Here is an 18,861-nt window from a genome sequence, read left to right on the forward strand (position 1 = left end):
AGACAAACGTCTGCTCTCAAGAGGAGGAGTGTAAATAGCTCCCAAATACAGGAACTATAGAGGCCTGATACTGAGGGAGGTGTTACCTCCCCCTTGCAGGAAACCACACAGGGTGTTGTCCCAAAAGGCAAGCATCACTGGAGAAGACATCTTTCATGGGAAAATGGCAACCTCACTTGAGAGGGGGTGCTCCTTTGTTCAAGTAGACTGGTTGGCACCGGGAAGATAGAGGGGAAGCCATTTGCCAAACCGTTTTTTCTATGGGTGTGCACTCATACATAGCCAAAACTTTGGGGGGACTGCCAAGCGTCCCACACCAAATGAAGGGTTCACCCATCTTGAGAGTGGGCAGAATAGGTCACTCTGGGATAGCTAAGATGCCACACATAGCTGGAAGACATCATACGGCAGGAGGGAACCTGGTACTTCATTGGCTAGTGACCACTTCATGCCCTGAGGGCACATTCTGGGCGTAAATATGGCACCTCTAGCCTCCAGGATCTCAGATCACGTCTAGACTAGAGAGAGAACCAAAGAAGGACTGCCCTACTGAACTCTGGACTTGGCAAGAGAGGTTGCACCAACCACTGGACCACTGCACCTGCTGATCCTTGGGCTAGCCAAGGGACGATTATGCCTGTGTTGCCAGGCTTATGGAAAAGTCACTCCAGAGCCCCAGACAGAAAAAGTGTTCCAACACCAGGGCCATAAAAGCTGAAGTAACCGTTCTGGCCAGTCAGTAACCACTTTCACCAAATTGCCACTGACCGCCAACGTGCAACCACGAAGACCACTCCTCAGTGCTCCAAAGTTGCACCTGAGTCTGTTGGACCGCAGAGAGTCGTCCGAGTGCAGATTAGTCATCAAAGTGTCGACTGGTCACCAAAGACGAACACTAGCCCTTACCAAAGCAAACTGCTTGACGTGCTGTGACTGGTGACCAGAAGCCTAGTTGTAACTGGACTTCTGCCGGACCAAAGTGGACTTCGAAGGACATCAACACCTGTGGCCAAAGTCACTCCACCTCAACCATGGACTGAGAAATAACGCAAGGAAAACCCCATTGACGCACAGCACCCAGAGCACCCTAAGCATCCTCAGCATCCTGTATCGTCAGGATCAGGACCACTCCATTGAATTCTACGACGGTCTTTGCATAAAATTTGGTACTGGACTTGAGACTGCTTCAGTGACCAGATAACTGTCCAAATGCTCCTTATTGACCCCCTGACCTTCTCTGTGTTGGAATTGGTTGTCCAGTCCATGCAGGAATAGTCAAACACAACTCTTTAAAAGTTTTATAACTTTTTGGTTACTAATGCTTCAATTCAATTCAATTGAAAAACTTTGTTCGGTATGTATAAAAACAACCATAAAAGTTTACATACTTAAAAACTGATTACATTAATCGCAATCAGATAAAAAAAGCAAAGCTGATATCGCTTAACCTACACCATGGGGCCAAAGTTAATAACAACGAAAAATACATGAAATAGGTATTTAAAAAAAAAAAGGGAAATACAGGTTCTTAAAACCATTATTGGGTCGTCACTATCTCGGTACAGCAATGCTTTTGTGTGTATTAAATGCATTGATAATATAAAGTGCCACATTAAGACAAACCCTGACATTGTTTAGCTCGGACAGATATTTTTCAGTGGCCAGGTGCAAACCACTGCTGTTTGAAAGCAAAAGTGGTTTTAAATAATAATTTCTAAAAACAGAATAAAATCCACAAAACAGCATAAAGTGGACAGTAGTCTGATTACTCTGTCCATCACATGGACAAGGAATCGCGTCCAAAGGGCAGGTTTTAATGTTTGGGAAAGCAACTAAGTGATGGACAATTGCCAATCTGAGTCTGACTAATACAAAACGATGCATGAGATTGGGAATATAAATTAAATAATCTTGGCAGCCCACTTGTGATGTAAGTGTTAAAAAAACTTTACATTTGGTTTCCTGCTTTCACAGGCTAACCAAACTTCCCTCCTATGATTCATAAAGGTTTCTCTAATCCGCAACTCACTAAGTGTTGTTACTTGTTGGGGATTAATCGGGACTGACATCTTAAATATTTTAGTGTACAATGAACTAATATAACTTAACCATGGGATCTTCATAACATTGTCCAGTAAAATAGTCTAAAATAATTGATTTTGTAAAACTAGTCTCTTCTTTGGACCATATAGAATGTCAGAGTACTAGAGGGTGGAATGCAACTTTATCTGTCAGGTATTGAAGCCCTACTTCTCTATGAATAATCTCAGAAGAAGCCGAAGTGGGCAGGCTGAGAAGACGTTTGAGGAAACCATTTTCCTCCATCTGCAGGGCTTTACTATTGTGGTAAAATCACACACCAGCCCCATATGTTCCAATAGATAAGCTCCTCCTTGCCCTGTAAATTGCTGTCATCTCCTTAACTGGCCTACAGCCCAACTTTGCTGAGAATCAAAAAATACCATGGATGCTTCTGTCCATTTTACTCCTTACATTGGTAATTTCATGTCTCCATGAGCGATTACTTGAAAAAGTAATGCCCAGGTAAAAAAAGTATCAATAGAGGTCACCAGTGATTTTTCCATAAAAAAAGTTCTCCTTTTTTGACCCTTGACGCACAGGCCATTGTATAGGTTTTACTTTTATTAATGATCAATTTCCTGGCAGCAATAAAATCCTAAAACGCATCCATTAGATGTTGCAGCCCTACCGGAGTCCTGTCCAGTAGGACAGCATTGTACATGTATGTGGCGCCAAGCAACTTGAGGGGCATCGGCATGCACTGCTTGTGAGGTCTGATGCACCCCATTGATAAACAAGGACATTAGCAAAGGGGCCAGTACACAGCCTTGCCGAAAGTCACGTTTGACTGCAATATTTTTAGTGCATTCCCTTCGGGGGCCATAGCGTATTTTATTCTCATGCTCCATGTATAATCTTGCCAAAAAACAAATAATTGGCCTTGGTGCCCTCATAGCTAGTAAAGTAGTCCAGAGGACAGTGTGATCTACTAGGTCGAAGGCTGCTCATGTCAGCAAAACAGAAATAGAATCTACCGCCTTTGGCATGAGTATACTTGCTTATACTAAGATCAAGGTTTGCACATTGCTCTATAGTACCAAGGCCTTTTCTAAACCCAAACTGGACTGGAGAAAGTATTGAGCAATCCCAAGCCCATTTTTCTAAAGGAGAGTTAACAGTGTCCCAAAACAGTTTACTATCTCCTGTGTCTACTGCTTGGGACAATTTCAGCCAAGCTGCATCTTGTAGTTCTTTTTTCCTGACTAAAGTATCTCTTTTTGATTAAATCTAAGGGATTTAATCAGTGAGTTGTCTCGGTTGTTTACAAAGAGCCCGTTTCAAATCCCTGGTGATAGTGGCACATGCATGGTTGAACCAGCATTTCCCTTTGGCAGGGCCTTTTTTTGGGGGGCGAGTCAAAAGTGCATCTATAAGGGTAGCAATGGCAATAAAGTTATGGAGTATCTGGTTAGGGTTAACCACATCTTCTAGGCAACACATAATATAACGATAACCCTTCGTACAGATATCATATAGTAATTGGGTCTGATCCACTCCATTCCACTTAATGCGGGTCCCATTAGGATTGAATTGAACTGAATTGATTATTAATGCTTGTTTGCGCTTTGGGTTAAAAAACTGAGATTTACGTTTTACTTTAAAATCTATTTCTCGATGTTGGAAGTGGAGGTCCCTATCACTTACCCCGCCACCAAATGCTGGAGGTGTGCGTCCCCGACATCTCACTTCAATGTTAGGCTAAGTAAGGACACCGTCTGATATAGCCCTGCTCACCCCCTTAGTAGGTTGGTACGAGCAGCCAGGCTTATATCCAAGGCACAAGTGTTCAATATGAGCAAACCACGCTCACAGTAACCCCAGGATGTTATCACAAATAGACTCCACACAAGTATTGATAAAAAATTAGTATAATTTTCATATAAGCAATTATACGCTATGACCACATGATACAAAATCAACATATAAGAATGGGTAGTATTCTTTCCGGTGGGTTGGTAGGGTATAATCCCAACCACCGCATCTTAACCAACAGTTAAACTCACTTCTAACCATTTCCCAAAAGGTTAGGCAAGTCGTATTGATAGAATCACACACATTGCAAAAGGAGACAATACTGCAATGCAGAACGATATTCTCTTATACTGTGCAACAGAGAAACAATGCCATAGTAGCGCCACAGTCATGTACTTGCAAGTTAAGGAATAATGCAATGCGTATCACCATCAGCATGTCCTGTACCAGGAAGAAACAAAGCAATGTGTCACGCTACAATCCTGTACGGTGCAATAAAGAAACAGTACACTGTGCCACGTTATACTCAGATACTGTGCACTAAAGAAACAATGCAATGTGCCACGTTACAATCAGGTAATATGCAAGGGAGAAATAACGTAGTACGTAGCGCACCAAGCATAAAGTTAGTCAGGCACAAATGTGGTCAGGAGTCATACGACAGTTCGATGGTTCGTTAGCAGCAATTATGCAAAGTGTAATACAACAGCTTTACGTGCTCCGTTAACAATGCCCCCGTTATGGATCAAAGGTTCACTCAAAAAGTACTGCTTCCCACTCTGGCCCCAGTTGCCCTTGTCAGGACTTACATGCTAACTTAGCATTCTGTGCACAGGCCCTACACTGAAGGCCTGAGTTCCCTTCTCTGTGGCCCCTTCCATTACTAGCCCTTGCACACACAGTGCACATCACTAGGGACTTTTACTAGTAAGGCAACATACCAATCATGGTCAACGAAGCACCATTACATTTTACATAGGAAACTCCTGTACATTGACTCTGATCAGCAGTGGCAAAGTACCTAAAGCATCTAAATTGGCATCTCTAGGTCAGGAAAACGGTCCAGGGGGAATGCAAACATTTTAGAGACCTTTAACCACAAAGGCCAAGTCCTACACTCCGGAACTCTTTGGTGGCTTTTGCTCACCTTGGTGTCTATAAATGCATAAAAATATAATCTTTTTTTATAAACTGGTGTCAGATTTCTTTTGTGTTGTGTAACTTCCCTAATCTGGTATTTGGTGCATCTACATGCTATACACTGATCCCTTTGTTTAAGCTTTCCTGCTTGAAACCACAGTCACCCACGGTTGAACTAGAGGTTTTACAAACAAGCCTGACTGACCCACTACAGTTTTGTGAGTGTATTATATGGTGAGGGCGCACATCTAACAATATTATACACCACAATCCTCACATTGGTGCCTAGCAGTGGGATCCAGAACATTTAATAAGTTGGTAACCACCAAAGAAACTTAAAGTGAATACTGAGAAAATGTTTAAAAGGTCTATTCCAAGTTCTAAGCATCCAAAGCACAATTTTCCAGGACTTTACCGACTTTCGGTAAAGTTCAGAAAACAGTTGAAAAAGTTTACACAAGTTTGGTAATCCTTGGGCTCCCAACTTTTCTCTATTTAAAAATATCATAACTTTCTTTTTGCTCACATTTACTCATAAATTTATCAACACTGCTACATTTTTTTAATGTTTTTATATGACTGTAATGAAATGTACTACTTTTACCTTTGCTATTTTTATGTATCTTTGCAACAGTGCTCAAGACAAGCACTTTTTATACCTATTGCAAAGATTTTTATTAATCAAGCAATAAAGAATTACAATTACAATTACAATTACAAGTTTGGTAAATATTTTTCCTGGGTCTCCAAAGGATAGAAACATGGAAATAGACTTGGGCACCCTGCTCACACTCAAGATCAACAGCCTGAGGGTGCTGTGTAGGGTCAGAAATATCAGCTAGGGTGTTCACTGCCAAAAAGGAGGACTTGGAGAATGCCCTTAGGGCCTGGAAGGAAGCCAAGAGAGCAAAAGCTCAACTGGCAGAGGAAATTATCCCTGACAGTGGGGTTGAGGTGGATGGAAGAGACCTCCTCGGTGATGAGGGGGACAACAAATGTGTGGCCCCCACAGTTCGTTAAGAGTATTCCTCCACAATTGGGAGTGAGAAGAGCTCCACGTCAGTGAGGAGGCAGAAGAACCTAGAGGCCCAACGTAGGCTTCTGGGGCTAGAGGAGAGGAGACTGACCTTAGCAAAAAAGAGACTGGTCCTGGAGGATAGCAGGGCCAAGCTGAGACTGAAGTGGTGGCAGCAACAAAGAAGCAGAGGTAACTGCAGGGGGTGTCTATGCCTATGATCCCAGGTTACTCAAGGGTATTTTTCCAAAGTATGTAGAGGAGGATTATCTGGACTATTGATATGCAAAAACCTGTTCTTGGGGGCCAAAATGTGCAGTCTCTGGTGTGCCTGAGGGTCGCATTGATGATGGGGCAACCCCAGGGATGCAGGGTGGGGTGAGGAATTATGCAGACAAGAAAGAAATGCACACATTTTCAAAAAGAATGTGACAAGATGCTTTCTTTCAAATCTTTTTGCATATTTTTCAGGAGCCCATCTTCTACTTTGTGCATCCTATATCTGTGATATAGGCTGCAGTTCATTTCCTCTGTGGTTGCCAAATTCCATCCTTTATGAGTTAATCTAGCAGACATCTAGCAAACTGATGACTAATATGCTAGAATTTAACCCTGCTGGACTCTGCAAAACAGTGTGACCGCCCACCAGTCTGGATAGAAGGAGAGGCTGGGACTGGAGAGAGACAGCAGTACCAGCTGTGCTACTGTAGGACCCATATACAGGTATAATGCCTGGCTGGACTTGTGTTCTTGTTGAGCATGTTTTCTTGGATCCCACTATGCATTGAATCATTGAGTCCAACTGGAGAGCTAGTGGTGCAGTTTGCAGAACCGGTATCAGACATGGCTGAAAATGTCTACGTGTGAGACCGTAATGACTAGCAACTAAATTTGACAAAACAAGCTGTGCAGCTCACAGGACTTTGGGGATCTCAAAGTCTCATTTGTAACAGCAGGAACATAAAGACTGAAATTAATAAAGAACCCACTGGCAGCTGCCATCACCTGATAGGTGTGACAGTTTTCTGCCCCTTTGGCAATGCGGGTATTAAACTTAAATGTATTTTGGTTTAACCTCAGATGCGTGACATTTGGCAGAAATGATGTTAGTTTAACTGGCATTAATTTTTTTAATTGTGATGTGTGTAGTACTTTTTATATGCAGTTACCTTTAGGTTAAATACCAACAAAATATGTACATAATATTTTTTTCTTTTTAGCTATTCGCTGGCTCCCTTCTACTACGCACTAACACTGCCCTGTTGCACTCCTTTTCACAGTTTCTGTACTTTTTCGTCCACTGTCTGCTCAGATAAGTTTTCACCTATGAACAGGCCTGCATTTATGAGAGTACAAGTTGAACTAGTTGTAAAACCAAAGCCCACAACTGTAAGAGAGCGAACAAATGTACTCTTGCCACACCATTTCCTTTGTTTTCAGATTCTTAGCAGTCATTTTAGCTTTTCTCTACAAGCAGGGCAGCCCTGCTCATAAAACAAGCTGAATTGACTATAGAAAAAAGCCCAGAGTCACCAAATGATGCTTGGCTAGAGGCAGTAACTGAAAAAACTGAGCTCAAGCAGCTTTATTTCTCTGCCGCTATTCACACAATCCAAAAGGTAGGTATGCAGGTTGCAAGGAAAGGTCTGCCGGTTCTCCTGGGGCCCACGGGCCGCACTTTGAGTACCACTGATATAGGCAAAAGGCTAGCATCTTATGAGAGCCAGTTCCGATAGTGGGGAGGTATAGGATGCTGACACTGGAAGATAATGTGGCTGAGTCATATTCACATATGAAGGAGGCACTCTTTGGGCTGTTTGATCTAACCCCCTGAAGAATACAGAGATTAAAAATACACACACGGCATCAAATTAGACATGGGTGGACTTTGTGGATGCTTCTGTGAAATCACTAGAAAGCTGGATGAAAGGTAACCAGGTAGTAATCCATACAAGGAGTCTACAATTTAGTGGTAAAAGAACACATGCATATAAACTGTGCTTCAGAGAGTAAAAACAAGCATCTGGCAGATTCAAAGTTATCTAGCACTACCCTAGAGACCTAGGGAATATAGCTGAAAAATGAGTACACACTAGGGTGGCCAAAAAGTCCAAGTTGGTGATTACAAGATAGGAGGACAGGTCCAACTTCACTGGAAAGAAGGGGACACGAATAAAAGAAGAGAAACTCTGAAAGAGTTCACAAAAAGATGCCTAAGGGGGGATGCAAGAGTTACATCCCATTCAAAGGGGTGGGGATTCCCAAGAAAGAAGTTTGACCCTACAAAAGCTGTGGTGTGCTATGGCTGTAAATGCCAGCACACAAGAGGGGAGATACTGTGTGCACCAAAATGTTACCCACTAGTACCATCCCAAAGGCATTGCAAGTGTAGGGATGGAGGTGGAAGTTGTTCCTGGGAATTTTGCAGGATACACTGAGGTCACCTTAGTCTCCAGGGGTGTGGAGGAAATTGTCCCCTTAGCCCACTGGCCTGCCAGGATGGAAAAGTACAGGTAGTGGCCATGAATGAATGGCGTTGAAGTCCTGACCCTGAGGAACACTGGTGCCAGCATCATCATGATTATGACTAAGCTGGTTTCCCCAGGACAGATCATCCCAGATGTGGTAAACCAGTTAGTCAACCCTGACAATGTTACAAAGTCACATCCCATAGCAGTAGTGAGCTTTGAGTGGAGAGGGGTTACTGGCTCAAAGAAGCTAGCTGTGTCCCCTGCCATCCCAGTGGAGTGTCTGCTGGACAATGACCTTGAAACATCTGCCTGGGCAGAGTTGGAGAGAAGAACTCATGCAGCAAAGCTGGGACTCCCTGAGTGGGTATGAGTCTCCACTAGAGCACAACAGGCCATAAGGGAAAGTCTAGGGAGCTTTGATTCTGGAAAAATTACCCAAGGCCCTAATAACAAGTGAAAGGACATGACGCCTGGTAAGGTCACTTCCCAAAGTCCACAGGCTCAAACAGAGCCTAACACCAAGGGAGAAGGTCTGGTGTCTGAAGAGAACGCAGCTTCTTTGAGGGATTTGTCCTATCTGGCAGAACTGCAAGGGCCAGGAGGACTCTTCTGTGAGGGCTTGAGCCAGAGACAAAAGACCATTCTTGAAGGCCCTAGACAGCTAGCTGATAAACAGGAGGAAGGTAGTGTCACTGAAACCAATAAAGTGTAATTGGAATAAGGATCCTGTACTGTGAGGCAAGGGACCCCAAACCAAGGGCAACCAGGAGAGTGGTGATCTGCCAACAGTACAAAGAATTCGTCCTTACCCTGGCCCATGACATCCCCTTAGCTGGACCTCTGGGAGAGACCAAAACATTGGAAAGATTGCCCAATCACTTCTACTCGCCACAGAGGTCTAAAAAAGTGTTGTTGCTCCTGTATCACTTGTCAAGACAGTGGCAAACAGGAGGCAAGTCACATCCTCCCCTCATACCACTGCCTGTGGTAGTGACCCCTTTGGGAGGGTAGGGATTGACTATGTTGGTTTCCTAGGCCTGCCTACTGCCTCTGGCAATAGGTCCATCCTGATGGTAGTGGACCATGCCACCAGGTATCCAAAAGTCACCCCCCTTAGAACAGTTACTGCCCCTTCACTGGCTAGTCTTGCTTGGCATTTTTACCAGGGTTGGATTCCCTAAGGAGGTAATCTTAGATAGGGGCATGAATTTAATAACTGCCTATCTGAACGCCATGTGGAATAAGTGTTGTGTGCTTACTAATGTGTTACCCCCTGCCAGCCCCCAGGACAATGGTCTTGTAGAGAGATTCCATAAGACCATGAAAGGCAGGATTATGGGTTTACCAGAGAAACTCAGTGAGAGATTGGATATTCTCCTGCCAGGACTTCTGTTTGCATAAAGGGAGGTTTCTGAGAAGGGAGTAGGGTTTAGTTCATTTGAACTACTGTGTGGACACCCTGTGAGAGGCACCTTCAGTTTGATGAGAGAAGGTTTGGGGAGATCTCTCAAAGAGCCCAAACAAGATATTGTGGACTATGTACTAGGCCTTCTCTCCAGGATGGCAGAGTATAAGAAGAAAGCAAACAGGAATTTGGAGGCTAGCCAGGAGCTTATGAAGCACTGGTATGACCAGAAGTCCTCTATGGTTGAGTACCGCCCAGGACAGTTGGTGTGGGTTTTGGAGATTGGTGCACTTAAAGCCCTTGGGGACAAATGACTGGGTTCCTTTCTATTTTGGGAAAGAAGGGCTACATCATCTATCTGGTGGACTTAGGAACCCCCAGACAACCCTCACAGCGTGAGCCATGTGAACAGTCTGAAACTCCAACATGGTAGGGCATATCACAATGCTCATGGTGACAGATGGAAAGGAGGAAGAGAACAATGTGCTTCTCCCTGACCTCCTGTCCACCAATGTCTAAGATAGTTCAGCGGAGGGTGTAGTTCTCTCCTCCTCTCTAACAGATTAATGGCAGACAGACTATTAAAGCTTGCTCAGTCAGTTTGCTGATCTGTTTTCCTTGACCCCATGTCTAATAACGTGTTGTACCCATGATGTGGACACAGGTGACAGCTTGCCTGGCAAAATCCTAATCTACAGACTGTCAGACCAGGTCCAAGCTAACTTCAAAGCTGATCATCAATGTTGCCAATATGCTAGAGTTGTGGGTGTTTGAGCCCTATAGAAGTCCTTGGGCCAGCCCAGTGGTATTTGTAACCAAACAAATCCCAAAAGGAGGGAACCCTGAGATGAGGTTTTGCATGGAGTACAGAGGCCAACATGCAGTCACCAAGACAGATGCCCTGTCCATATGAAGAACTCATTGATAAGTTGGGGGCTACAAAATATCTGAGCACCTTAGACCTGACTTCAGGTTACTGGTGGATATCACCACACCAGGAGCTATTGAGAGGTCTTCTTGCTTCAAGGATTATGTGGAGTCCCAGAACTCTGCTTGTGATCATAGAACCTTATTAGACAGGGACTGAGTCATCCTACCACCTGAGTACCCATGAACCCGAGACCGACTAGCTATAGTGTCTGACTTGCCCTCCTACTCACTCACAGAGGAACAAGTGATTAGACACTCCAAAACACAACACTCCCGACCCTCGCAGGAATCTCGGTTATAGGACACCCCCTTTTGCTCTCACACTCGTACTAGTTCACAATGAGTACTGACAGAGACATGAGCTAAGTTTAAAATGTTTATTTTAACTAAATTGCTCTAGTAAGTATGCAGTGTACGTGCCACAACAAGTAGGAAAATGCCTAACACAAATATGGTTCGCGTAGCAAGTAGTCCGTAAATCATAAATGGAGCTGTCATTATATACAACAGTATAGCCTAACCTCCCGCCCCTTATACAGAAGCTAAATATTTATATATCAGAAGACTTCTGGGCGTTAGCAGCAGACCCTGTACCTTATTATACAAAGATGAAAGTTCTACATCTCAGGAGCCGTCACGATTTTATCCCTGGAAATGTTACTTTCCAAGTGTGTGCTACCTATCTTTGCATAACTATATGACCAAAGTATGTGTTCCCAAACAACAGCTGCATTTGTGTGTTTTGTCTAGGTGCTAGGGCCTGACCAGAACAGAATAACAAGGGGTACTGTTGTTCGACCTTGTCTAAATGTTCAGACTAAATCCTAGGAAAGAACAGAACGCAAAAACAATAGCATGTTCTGGGTGACAGTACAGTGTGGCACAAAGCCAAATGTGTTTGTAGAGTAACGTATGCAAAGCAAAGGACAGTCTGCAACGTGCTCATGCTAACATAGAGAAAACAACAGTGGACCTGTATTGGACACATAACATACTTTTCCTACCCCTGAAGGCCACTTTCAATTCAAGGTCATGACCTTTCAACTGAAAACATGAACCTGCCAACTTCCAGAAGCAGGTGAACAGAGTACTTTCAGGTTTGAAAAACTTTAGTCCAGCATGTCTAGATGATGCTGCTGTGTTTAGTTCCACGAGGGAGAATGACATGGTCAACCCTTGCTCAACAACAGCAAGGGTTGGCAATAAAGGCAAATAAGTGCCAGACATGGCAAGGCTCTGTTGTGTACTTAGGCCACCAAGTAGGTGGAGGCCAAGTATAACCTCTCCAGCCCAAAATCCAGATAATTCTGGCCAGGGAAGACCCACACCCAGGTCACAGCCTTTTTGGCCTGATTAGGTACTACAGAAGGTTTGTCAAAAGTTGTGGTACCATAGTGGCACCTTTGACAGCGCTAACCTCAAAGCAATAGCCCAGAAACATCATCTGGGCTGAGCAATGTCAACAGGCCTTTTGATACACTAAACAAAGCTTTGTTCTCCGCACCTGCCCTTAAAGGCACATGATTTCAGCAAAGAGTTTGCTGTCCAGACTGATGCCTCTGAACATGAAATTGAGGCAGTGTTGTCACAGCGAAATGATGAGGGTCAGGATCAACCAGGTGCCTTTATCAGTGGGCGACGCCTCCCCAGACAGCAGCATTGGAGTGCATTCAAGAAGGAAGCCTTTGCTGTGGTTTGGTCTTTGAAAAAGCTGAGACCCTACATATTTGGGACTCACTTCAGAGTTCAAACTGACCACAGAGCTCTCAGGTGGCTGATGCAGAAGAGAGAAGAGAATCTCAAATTACTGAGGTAGTCCATTTCCCTACAAGGTATGGACTTTATAGTGGAACACAGAACTCGGACTGACAATGCCAATGCAGAAGGTGTTTCCAGGTTCTTCCACTTAGATGATGAGAATTACCGGGAAAAGGGTTAGGAGTTTATCATCCTTAGTCTGGAGTGTGGTCAAGTAAGGGCCTGCCTCTTTTGGCAAAAAGCTTTGGGCTGATGCTGCTGGTTTTTCAACTCTGAGACTGCATTGAAGCCTGCTAACCAGACCTCAGTGCCAGTGTTCTAACCCTTTTCAAAATGTATGTTGAATTGGCTACCCCCAATTGGCTTAAGTTAGCTTACTTATGTGTACCTAGCATATGGTACCAGGGGTATCGAGAGCATGTATGTTAAACAGTCTTCCCAGAGCTGCAGCACTGATTGTCCACCCTGAGTTTAACAAAGCACATATGCAGACTAGAAGAGCAGTTTTAACTTTCCTAGTTTGACTTTAACATTTAAACTTACAGGAAAGCCCAAACCTCCCTTAATGATATATAATTCACCCCTAAGGAAGGCATATTAAACCCTAAGACAAGGTGCTGTATATTATTAAGTAGGATATATATTTTCATATGTCCTGACAGTAAAAGACCACAACTGTACTTTTTACAGTGAAAAGGCTAGTAGCCACATTGGCAAGTACATGCTTAATGTTTGACATCCCAGCCCTTTTAAATGGGGACTACTAAGGTTGGTACTTCAAAGTATCAAATTAAGCTTAGCATTAACCCTGACTTGATGCCCAAACCAGATTTAATGTCACTTTTAAAGAAAAACGAATTTTAGAAAGTTGCAACTCTGTTGCCCAGTTATTTGGGGGCCATTCAGAGATGCTAGCCACGAGACAGACTTCTGCCCTCCCTGGGAGGAGTGTAAATGACTCTGAAATATAGGAACAACAGAGGCCTGCTGCAAAGGGAGTTGTTACCTCCCCCTCGTAGGAAGCCACATAGGGTGTTGTCTCAAAACGCGAACTTCAAAGGAGAAGCTGCCTTTGATGTGCAAATGTCAACCACACTCAAGGGCGGTTGCTCCTTTGTTAAGGTAGTCGTTTAATCAAAGGAGGGAGGAAGAAGCAAACATTCATTCAGCTTCTGTTGGATATAGTCAAAAATCAAAGGGGAATAAATCACATGTCCTGTTCTTACTAGGGTTCTTGTATGTTGAAGACCCTCATTCACATTAAGCATACAGTGAGGTATATCTTGAATCTCTGCTCTGTTGTTAAGGGAGTAGTATCCTCATTGGGTCTTTCATAACTTGAGTGCTCCGTTCTCTAAGTGATATTCTTATCCTCCACCTTGAGGTAGACCATCTGTTTTTTTGACAGTTGTGAAAAGTAAGTGCGAAGGTGTGTTGTGAAGAGTGAGGTTAAAATTGCCTCCTGTCCTCAGTTGAAGCTTTTCATTGCCAAGGATTGGGCAATAATAAAATGGTGAATTGGTGTCGCTGTAGTGGAAGCGTCAATGTCCCACTGCGTCTGATTGTACGTCTTAATAGGTTGACATGTTTCGGCCCTTGGTAGCCCTCATGTGTCTGTGGGCCTTCTTCAGGACCAAATCGAAGTAAGCTACCTTTCAAGTAGCTTATGGAGGGTAGCCAAATTTACTCACCCTGCTTCATCACTGAGTCAAGTCGCTCATTTCATATATGGGGTATAAAAGGTACTACTGTCTATACCTTTCAGTGGAGACAATGTTGACTCCTATGGGGTGGAGAGGAAGGACTCGTTCTTTACGATGTTCTGTCTGCGCTTGTGCTGACTCTTCCCTTCGTGCCCCGGAATTTCTGGGCACAGTCAAAGTTGTCTCTAGTGAAAGGTATAGATAGTAGTAATACCTTCTATAACCCATAGAACTTCACACTTAACTTTCACAACTGTCGAAAAACCAGATGATTTACCTCCATGTGGAGGATAAGGAGATCCCTAGGAGAACCGAGCACTCAAATGATAAATGAACCAATGATGATACTATTCACTTAACAGCAGAGCGGAGAATCAAGATATACCGCACCGTATGCCTAATGTGAATGAGGGTCTTCACCATACAAGACCCTAGACCCAGGGTAAGAACAGGACATGTGATTCATTCCCCTTTGATTTTTGACCTTTGTTAAGGTAGAGAGTGTGGCAGCGGGAACAGAGAGGGGAAACCATTTGCCAAACTGATTTTTCCGTGGGAATGTAACCCACAGGTTACCACACCTCTAGGGTAGACTACCAAGATCCCCTTACCAAGTGAAGGGTTCAGCCCTCTTGGGCAGAATAGTGAACAGCTGGATAGCTAAGATGCCACACATAGCCGGAAGTCATCCTAAGGTGGGAGGGAATCTGGTAGTCCATTGCCTAGGGACCGCTTCATCCCCCAAGGGCACTTTCTGGACATAAATATGGTATCCCGGTGTCCAGGACCTCAGATCACTTCTGGACTGCAGAGAGGCCCAAAGAAGTACTGCCCTGCTGACCCCTGGACTTGGCAAGAGGGGTTGCACCAGTTACTGGACTGAGCCAGATGCTCCCTGGGCTAGCCAAGAGAGGACTGTGACTGTGATACCTGGCTCATGGAAAAGTCACTCCAGAGCCCTGAACAGAAAAGGGAAACCCCAAAAATGAATTAGTTGACTCCCTGCTCCAGTACCAGCATCATAAAAGCTGGCGTACCTCGTTTTGGCGAGTCCATAGCCACTTTCACCTAAGAAGACCACTCCTTGGCACTCAGTAGTTGCACCAGAGTCTGTCAGACTAGGGAGAGACATCAGAGTGCAGATTGGTCACCTATGATTGATACTAGCACTCACCTAAGGAGACTACTGGAGCTGCTGTGACTAGGGACCAGATGCCCAGTCCTAACTGGACTTCTGCTGGACCAAAGAGGACTTCGAGGGACATTGACACCTGTGGCCAGAGTCACCTACCTCAACCATGTTTTGGTTGAATAACCCCGGGAAGTCCACTATTGACGGCACAGCACCCAGAGCATCCCACAGCATCCTGCATCCTTAGCACTTGGACCACTCCATTGAAGCCTTTGGTGGTCCTTGCATAAAATGTGGAACTGGACTTGAGACTCCTTGGAAGACCTGGTAACTGTTCAAATACTTCTTATTGGCCCCCTGACCTTCCCCTTGTCCAAATTGGTCTCCCAGTCAGGGGTTGGAGAGATCAAACACAACTCTTTAAAAGTTTAAAAAAGTTTTCAAACTGCACAGCTGCCAATGCTTAATTGTGCTTTGAATAAAAAGCTGAGATTTACGTTGTTCTTAAAAATCCATATCCAAAACCCTCTGGAGGATTTTGCTAATCTTGATGTCTAAAAATCCATGAAAATATAATCTACTCTTATTAATTGGTGTTGTATTTCTTCCTTGTTGTGTATCTTTCTTATTCTCTTGTGTGGTGCATTGAAATGCTTTACACTAGTTCTTTTGTTTAAGCCTTGCTGCTTGAAGCCACAACTACCCCAGGGTTGAGCTAGAAGTTTTACAAATGAGCCAGACAGGACCTAAGATGGTTTTATAAGTATAATAAATGGTGAGGGTGCGCAACCACACCATATAAAACACAACAAACCTCACAGGGCTCCATTTAGTATATGACCCTTCTGAAAAATAAGGCCTCGTGTATGATTCACCTGTTCTATTTTAAGGCCTTACTTTTGTTCTCTAAACGTGGTGCCAGTGAAACTTTGAATGTAGCAGTTGCTTTCTGTTTTTGCCAAAAGATATATATCCAGTTCATTGAATGGGGTAGATTATGAGGCATCATAGTCCTGCTGGATAAAAGAAGGTGGTCGTGGTTTAATGCACTTGTATATTAATCTATTCCACCATTCCTGTAGTTCTGTCAATATATGCTAATTGGTTTATTTGCTCACGAGATTGGTTGAACCCATTTCAACTTTGAGTAGCTGATGTATGATTACATTGTCATGGGTGCTGGGATGTTTTTCTGGTCTCTGTGGGAGGCTGTGTTTCTTTTATTTTATATCTCTATATTTCTTTGGTGGGTAAGATACAACAATGTATCACTACTATAATATTCCAGGTTATGTCTGGAAAGAAGGCATGGATATTTAAATAGAGATTTGGCGTTTTCAATATGTAGGGTGATTGTCTTACAGTGACTATTCCTTGCCCTCAACCTAAAAGGGTGGAGCATTTGGAGTAGCAGAGACAATTATATGCCCTGGGCACGGTGCACCAAATTCTGTAGTGAATGTTCAAATTCCAAACTGATGGTACATCACATGTTGTTCCACATAGTTGTTGGTGAATGTTAGACCTGTTAGTCTTAGAGCAGTCCTCCCCCAAACCTTTTGTATTCATTCCTCCTGTTTTGCTGAATTTGGTTTTTTTTTTGGTCTTAGAACTCTGTTCACTTTACCACTGCTAAACTGTGCTAAAGTACCTGTGCTCTCTCCCTCAAACATGAGAAAATTGGCGTACACCCAATCAGCACATTTAATTTGCTCGTAAGTCCCTTGTAAAGTGTTACTACAGGTACCCAGGTCTGGTAAATTAAATGCTACTAGCAGGCTTGCAACACTGATTGTGCCACCCACTTAAGTAACATTTTAAATCATGTCCTAGGGCTGCCATTGCAGCCTGTATGTGGAGTTTCAAACTGGCACTGTGGCCTTGCAAAAGAAACCTTTTGCTGGGCCTAAACCCCCCTTTTTTAATACATATAAGTCACCCACCGTTTAGGCCCTAAACAGTCCTTAAGGCAGGGTGCATTGTATTTAAAAAGTTGAGTATGGACTTTTAAGATTTACATGTCCTGGTAGTGAAAAACTCCTAAATTTTATTTTTCATTACTGCAAGGTCTACCTCTCCTACAGGATAACATTGGGTTACTTACCTTATTCCATTTAAGTGATAACATTTGTGTGGGGGTGGCTTCTCCAAAGACCACTGGGGGAACATGGCGGCAGCCGGCTGAGCTGCGGCGGTGCTCTGCTCCTGGGTTCCCGATCCCGTCCGTGAGCTGTTCTAGCTTCTAACTTCTAACTTCAATGCCTTGTCTGAAATACCATCGCGCAGTCTGTTAAACTTCAACCGCCTTGCAAGCGAAGTGTTTTTCGGCATTTTTGGCATTTTGGCTTCCTTTCTTTGCCGATTGACCCCATGTGTTTGGAGGGGGCATCTCCTTCAGTGCGTTCCCTGCCGGCGCTCCCTGCTGTTGTGGGCGTTGGCTCGGTACTGAGGCAGAAGGGGTCCAGGCAGAGATGGAGCTGGAGCATATCTGATTCTTCAACTTCACCGCGGTCTGGCTTGCCGATTTGGAGTCTCGCCGCCCTGGAGCTGCAACAAGGCCGCAAGATCCGTTTTTTACTCCAGGGGAGACGGGGGGCCGCTGGAGGTCCCGCAGCCGAATTGTGCTCAACAGCTGAGGTGGCAGAGGAGATACCAGAGGAGGGAGAGTTACCTGCTGATTCTGTGGAGGTCGCTGAAGGTGGTGAAAGCTCAGTGCCGGTCGGGGGGGTTATCACTCGAGGTGAGTCCATTGCCATATTGTCAGCCGGGGGTTCAGTTGGTGTTCTATCCAGGCTGGATGCAGGGGGGTCGCCCCATTTGAAGAAAGGCAAACATAAAGGGGCAAAAAGTGATTTAAAAAAAGCGAAAAAGAACAATAAAGGGATACAAACCCCAAAAAACACACCTTCCCCGTCTAGTTGCTTCATTCCAACTCCAACTCCTGCCTCAGGTTCAGAGGTGGTAAAACTTGTAGTTTCTGCTGGGGCTGGCAATGCAGATAGCGCAAAAAAGAAACTTTCCTCCTATTTAACAGAACAGGTTAAGGCTAAGCGTGCATATACATGTAAAACAAGTTCAAAACGTAAATCTACTAGCCTCACCTGTGCAGATACTAAGATAACCCCATCACTTAGGTCATATTTCAAGGCAATTCCTCAAGTCCTATTTTTACCAGATAAACCTTCTTCCCCGTCCTGCTCAGTAGGGACTCTTTTAGAGGCTGAGGGCCCTGAAGGGACAGTGAATATTGGAGTAACATGTAATAACAACAACTCAACTGTCATGGTGACAGATATTCTAGAAGTTAACATGGTAGCTGATGTTGCAGAAGACTTAAATGGAGGTAGAGAGTTGGAGCAAGTAGACACTCTTACTCCCACTGAAGATTCTGAGACTTTGGCCCCTGAGTTAAATTCTTTGGGTCCCTCTGGTACATCCGGTCATCCTTCACCCCTAGCCTTGGTCTTGGCCCC

The sequence above is a fragment of the Lissotriton helveticus genome, chromosome 12, assembly GCF_964261635.1.
Source record: "Lissotriton helveticus chromosome 12, aLisHel1.1, whole genome shotgun sequence".
Classification (NCBI taxonomy): domain Eukaryota; kingdom Metazoa; phylum Chordata; class Amphibia; order Caudata; family Salamandridae; genus Lissotriton; species Lissotriton helveticus.